This window comes from Priapulus caudatus, unplaced genomic scaffold (genome assembly GCF_000485595.1).
Source record: "Priapulus caudatus unplaced genomic scaffold, Priapulus_caudatus-5.0.1 Scaffold7, whole genome shotgun sequence".
Classification (NCBI taxonomy): Eukaryota; Metazoa; Priapulida; class Priapulimorpha; order Priapulimorphida; family Priapulidae; genus Priapulus; species Priapulus caudatus.
The window spans coordinates 836,465-843,439 of record NW_014577068.1 but is presented as its reverse complement, the minus strand read 5'-3'; the positions used below and the strand labels follow the sequence as shown (position 1 = coordinate 843,439).

Sequence of the window (6,975 nt, the reverse complement as noted above, 5' to 3'; positions counted from 1 at the left end):
ACAAATTGTAAATTGACCAAAATACAAAAACGACGGCGGCGGCCATCTTGAATTCCAAGAAATGCTCAACGTTGCACAGGTAGCAACCAAGCTAAATCAGCTCTCCTAACTATATAGAACACATTTCCATGAAAAAAGTTCAAAGTAATTAACATTGCAGGGTCAACATATAGGAGATATAGGGCCGGCAAACCGACTATTAGCTGAGACGGCCGCAGAGAAATCTTGTTGCTTGATTACCATAGCTTGGGCTATAGCTAGCCATGATGTGTGACCTAGCTTGGGTAAAGCTAGGTAGTTTAGCCTTTTTTAGCCGAAAGGCACTGAGGGTGGTGACAGCAAGAGTTTTTTTGCGCCCTCAGTGGTTCTTTTACTGCCATTTTACGTGGTCATCCGAGCCACGGGAGATTCAGTCTCCGGGGTTTGAACTCACAGCCTTCAGTGCACAGTGTACGAGGCCCACTGGGCCACGGAGGCTCTCTTAATGATTCTCATGTTATTCTGTTAATTAACATTGTTTGTCTCCGTTTTATTAAATACACTAGGGGAAAATTGCAATTGCAAATTGGCTTAGTTTGTAAAGGCATGGTATCCCACTAAGCTACAGGAAAACTTGTGATAACTGGTCACTTAATGATTTTTGAGGATAAGGGCGGGTAGGTGCTCTCTAAATTAAAATATTATTTTTAAGAAAATGCTATTTGATTCATTTGATACAGGTTGGACAGATGAAGGGCACTCCATCTTTCCTTGCTGGTGCATGAGGAATACGTACGCAGAACGCATGAGAATACGCATGAGAATACGCATGAGAATGAGAATAAGCATATATGCATGAGAATATGCAAAACAAATGACATGGTGACTTTTTCTTATAATAATTAAATGTTATCCATTGGACATAGATGCGATTCACATTTGCTCTTGGCTCTACTGACGATATCTGTGCAACCCACTGATCTCTATATACTAACTTAGTATATAGCAATCAGTACTGTGAGCTCTAGATAGACTCTCAATATCAAATAGAATATACAAAGCACTTCTGCTTTACAAGGCAAATAATGACTGTTTTTTTAATTATAAAAAAATGCCACTTGCTTAAGCTAGCACTTTTAAATTGCACTGGTAGTATTTTATTGATTTATGATTATATTTATTTGGGGCATTATTCATGTATACATTCAATTACAATAATTTTTAAATTCAAGATTTTAGATAACCACCCAGGATAGATACAATCAGAAATATGACAAGCACCAGTTATTTACACGTGGTCTAATACACATACACTTGTGGTCCGTGCTACATTACAGTGATATACAGACTTCTCTACATGCCCTCTCAAATTCCCAAGCAGAACGCGTGGACATACAACACACGCACACACGCACGCACGCACATACACATATATATCTGTATATGTGTATATGTGTATATATATATATATATACATATAATCAGGAGTCTATCAATATTCTATATAAACATAAATAAGCACTAATATATAATATATATTATATTCACTGTACCTCTTGTGGCAGTATTTTTTTCATAATAAAGCTATTTATCGGTTATTATAGTGGTTGTTGTTAGTAGTCGGCAGGCATGGCATGTTTTGCAGTACACGTTTGTAGAGAATAGTTCATTATTTTAGAGCGTGCAAATAATACACTAGAACCCAGTCTACATTCCTAAGAGCAAGAATACCAGATATTGTTTACTGACAACATTCAGGCTTATATACGATTCAGTTCTATCAGAAGCTTGCGAATACTGTAGCTCACCCATGGTTTGTTTCGTAATGTATATCGGTGCTCAAAGTAACAAGGAACTTTAATGTATTATTGAGTAGCTGGGTGTTATCAATCATCTAGTACACATGAGCAGCACTAAAGCAATGCTTACGCACCCAGGTGTGGGCGAGTGCTGAACACAACATTTAATAGCAGTTGAAGATGCTTGGTTGGGGACATCAATAGCCCGATGTCCTAGTTGCAACCACAGTGCAAAGTGTTCACGTTATTTTCCACAAAGTCATAACTGCTTTGTCCAACTCATATCCTCTGCTCTTTTCAGAACACAATTCAGCTGGCAACTTTTCCTTAACTGAACACGTGCGCAACGAAACTTTCAAAAACCACTCGGCTTCGGAGACACGCCATATAGGTACTTCTTAAGAGCCCGTTCTGTACGGAATCGATCCAGGGGGTCTTTGCGTACATTTGCTCCAGATTTCAGGCCAATATTACTGGCTATTCAGGTGGTGCATAGTGAATCACTTCTGAACCAGTCCAGATTCCATGGTGACTGTAACCACACCTCCACACATATATGTGATCAGCAGGTTCCAACATAGCTGGACTAATGCCATGAGTCCATGCAGAGCCATCTAAACAAAATACATAAAAATAATGCTTCTTGTTAGGTACGTTAGTTAGACATGCCGGATACCACACACATTACTTGGGAAATTAACCTTCTTTTTCATCATCGAACTGTTAATGCTTATTGATGTGCGACTATAGAAACCTCATTACTATATATGTTATAAATGCAAATACGAGTCATGTGTTATTAGATGGGTCTCTCACGCCCCCCCCCCGAGTTATACCTATGGCTAGATCCAGGCATGGATGTAATGGCATTTTAAACCATCACCACACCTATGTTTTTAACCATTCAACACTTAGGACTACTAAGCTATTTTAGACATCCTCATGGCAAATATTGTTATACACTTCTATGGCAGATTCTTATTACTCCTTTCAGCAATCTATGTTCACACTATATTGTCACAAAGGATATGTAATGCTGAAAATGTGATTAGAATTGTGGTATAGATTGAGTGTAGATAGTGAGTAAACTAAAAATATATTAGGGTAACAGACTCCACAACACGGTTATGGTGTAAATGGCGCGCGCAGTTTTAGTGCAGGGGTACAACTTTTACTGTTGAGAACTACGTTTATACAGAAAGATAGGAATTTATTTTATTTTTCATAATCATGATCACTTTCATGAAAATCAACTGATTAGGAATTATAATTGGTCGTTGGCAAAATTGAAACAAATGTTTAAATGTTCTGGGGCGGATTCATCACAACGTTGCGTAAAGTGTATTGCGTACGCAAAAGCTCGTAGGTGGGATTCATCATTGTGATAGTGTCCTCATTTTCGTTTGTATGATTGCATTCAACACTCATGAAAGCAGCGACACGTACACGTGCGTGCGTGCGTGTGCACGTACACGTGCCGTGCGTGCGTGTGCACGTACACGTGCGTGCGTGCGTGTGCACGTACACGTGCGTGCGTGCATGTGCATGCGTGCACGTACGTGTGTGCACGTACACGTGCGTTCGTGCGTACGTACACGTGCGTGCGCGTGCGTGTGTACGTACACGGGCGCGCGTGCGTGCGTGTGCATGTGCGTGCGTGTGTGCACGTACACGTGCGTGCGTGCTGTGCACGTGTGCGTGGCGTGCGTGTGCACGTACACGTGCGTGCGTGTACACGTCGTGCGTGTGCACGTACAAGTGCGTGCGTGTGCCGGTACACGTGCGTGCGTGTGCACGTACACGGCTAACTACGACTCGCTTATAACGAAAACAATGCCCAAGCTATGACAAAAGAAGGCGTAAAAACGCCGCCTGTGTAGTATGGTAATTATTTATTTATTTTTTAGTTGAGTAGTAATTTTATAATGTTTTCTCAATCAAATAATGCATTGCTGCGGTATGCTGGAAACACCTGCAGAAATTCGAGTGGTTTACGGCACCTCGTCAGCTCGTGTAGAGTTACGCAAAGGTTTACGTAATTTTAGCTTGATGAATCGGCACCTAAAACGGCCCTCGCTTGCGTACGCGAAATCGTACGAAAATTTACTAAATAGCTGTGTTGATGAATCACAACTAAGCAACGTCGAATGCGTACACAAGATTTACGCAAAATATTTTGCGTACGCAGCTTGATGAATCTACCCTGAATCTTATCCAGTAAGAGGTTTGCTTGTTGTTTAGAAATGCGCACATATGTACGTTTTTGGAAGTTCGTATTATTTAATAACAATTTTTGTACACTCCTGTTATTCACACCATTAACATGATTGGCAAAAATATGATACTTGCAACATTTGGTTCATTACCATGTATCAAGAACAGGCCAATTGCTGTTACACATTGCAGATATTATAACTAGCTTGCATCACGTCTAGGTTGTCTTTTGAGGCCGACAATTAAATCCCGATTTAGAGAAATGCCAGACGTCAGGGCCATGTAGCTAGTGGGGAAGGGGGGGGAGGCAATTGCCGCCCTAGAGAAATGTGGATACATATTACATGGTCAATGGCAGATACCATCCCAGAACACACCATGCACGTGGCTTTGCACCCCAGGCAAAATGGGTTAGCTATGCTCCTGGGAGAGGGATATGATCGAGCACCGATTGCACCAAACTCTGTATAATAAAGCTGGAAAATCTGCTGTTTTAAATGTTTAGTTTGAGTTATTTCGTGTTTTCTACTTCCTAAACGAATGTAAGTTGCAACTTGGTGGTTTATCTTGTTCGTTTCGTGAAATTTGTGATCCATTTAGATTCTAATAACAAAACTGGAATTCTATATCGTAAAGTTTATTTTAACACTGTCTGCATCTGTATCACTGTATGGAGAATAGTTCATTACAGTCCTCCAGGCTCCAGGTGATAGTCAATAGCAGTGCCACCAGTCCACAGTCCAGCCATAGACAGTGCTACCAGTGCTCCGCCTGCACAATCCTAGTTGGGGGGCCTGGCCGGCCGGGAATTTTTTTTTCCCACTTGAGTTCCGGACCCACCATAGATAGTGTTTTGTAATATATGGTTCGTATATATATAGTGTTAGGGTTCGAGTTCGGGTTCGGGTTCGGGTTAGTGATAGGGAGTATTCATTTTACATTGTTGCTTCGAGGAAGTCGAGTGAATGGAGTGCGCTGATTGGCTGTGGTCCGGAACTCAAGTGGGGAAAAAAATTTTGCTGGCCGGCCGGCTCAAGGATAGTTTGGGACCCTGGAACTAACCCTAGCAAAGACCGTTTGATGGAGCTAGTAATAGTACTAGCTCTATAGTCCGAGCCGACGCAGACCCCAGTAATGGGGGTGATGATAAACCCCCACCCTCAGATTAGAAAAGCGGAGTTATAACGTCTGCATTTGCGGACTACTAGCTCTAGTACTATACTATATAGTATTAGTACTAGTAGTAGTAGCTCTGGTACTATAGTAGTAACTAGTAGTAGGAGTACTAGTAGTATAGTAGTCTAGTAGTACTAGTACTAGTAGTAGTAACTAGTACTAGTAGTAGTAGTAGTAGTACTGGGGGGGGGAGGGTAGTAGGTAAGTATAGGTACTATAGTAGTAGGTACTAGGTATAGTAGACTAGTTCTATGAATATGAAGGAATGCAATAATAACACTGGTCATTTCACCTCTAAAGGACAAACGGCAACTGAATGAAGTTATTTACGGGTAAAACTCACGACGTGATGGTAGTGATGGTGTGTTTATAGCGTAGTGGCGCCATCTATCGAACGGCATATGTGCTAGACTGACGTTCGTACGGGCCGTATACCGGTCATGTATAATCACGGGAAATTTGCCCAGGCACAGAGCTCGGCTCGCTGCATGGTAGGCGCGCGTGACGAGACACGTCTCGGTGATGGCAGTCGCCGTGGGCGTGTCTCGACGAAAAATGTTTAAATTCGGTTTTTTACAGAAAACAAAGCACGCCGAGTAGCCAAAAATTTTGTACGAGCATCTCTAGCAAATGTCTAGCTACCTGGGTAGTGAAAGCCGTCCTGCAATGGCCACAACTGCTGTACACACCGATTATATATGGCTTTCGTGTATACCCAAAGGGACCCTTTTAAGGTGTTGGAAAGAGTGCAGCGAAGTTGTGTAAGTGTGCCGCTACGCAGCGTTTTTTTGCGCTTCGCGCGGATATCCGGGCTGCCAATTGTCTAGATACGACCCTTTTCAAGATCACTTGGGTTCAAGGATAGAGATGATGTCCAGATTGAGACCTATGTCATTTTCGTAAATGGGGGGGTCCCGGGTAGGCCCTTTAAAATCGACAGGGGTGTTCTTGAAGGTGTTAATTGTTTGTTCATTTCCACCCAGAAACATTATGTCACTTTACAGGAAGTGTGGAAAAACTGCGTTTAAGCGACACTACTCGCCCGTTTCCGACTTTTTCTCACCATTGCTACACGCGATAATTTCCCGTGATGTTCCTGTGCTGCGGCCCTGAAATGTACGTGCGTATTAGCCTGGTTGGGTTAGGGTTTAGCAGCATAGCAATACATAGCATAGCGATATTTAGATACAATAATGTAACCCAAACCCAGGATATAGGGTTACAACGCGGGCTACGGTTTTCTGTGGAGGAAATTCAGGCTAATGCTCCATTAGGAGTGTTCCCAACTTTGATATCATTATAATGATTAATGATTAATGATTGATAATCCTAATCCTACCCCTAACCCTAACCCAAATGACGTTAAACCACAAACTAATATATGACCAATATATATATATATGGTTATTATGACCATTAATGACATTAAAGAGACTAGGTATGCGTTCAGACCTCAGACCCATCGAAGTGTATTGTGGATAAATGAGGAGCACTCTAAACTGACCAGGCTCTCCGACTGTTACACGGCGGAGGACGTAGTGTTATTAGCGAGATGGGAACTTGTGGCTAGGAACACTCCTAATGGAGTATGACCCGAAATTCAGGGAACCCCTGAGTGAATCACTCAGGGCGGTTTGCTGGTGCGTTTTCAGAGACTAGAACTTCCAAACTGGGTTTATTCTCAACACGAACCTTTCTCCGCTATCTTGGAACTTACTATGTATCACAATACTCTGTATTAAACTAATATAACCTGTTACAAAAATTCGAAGTGACGAGCGGCGAATATACTGAGCGCCATTTCTGT

The 6,975-nt window shown here is 41.9% G+C and overlaps 1 protein-coding gene across 2 annotated transcripts in view; it reads right to left on the bottom strand.

The window, feature by feature from the left end:
- Nucleotides 1–6,975, bottom strand: part of LOC106805787 (lecithin retinol acyltransferase-like) — an 11,853-nt gene that overhangs the window by 1,655 nt on the left and 3,223 nt on the right. Inside the window, exon 2 of one of the 2 annotated variants that reach the window (XR_001393469.1) lies at nt 2,272–2,392. The exons of the other annotated variant lie outside the window; for it this stretch is intronic. The gene's annotated coding sequence lies outside the window, so the exon portion shown is untranslated. Of the gene's footprint in view, nt 1–2,271; nt 2,393–6,975 lie in introns of those variants that run through there. 2 annotated transcript variants of the gene reach the window in all.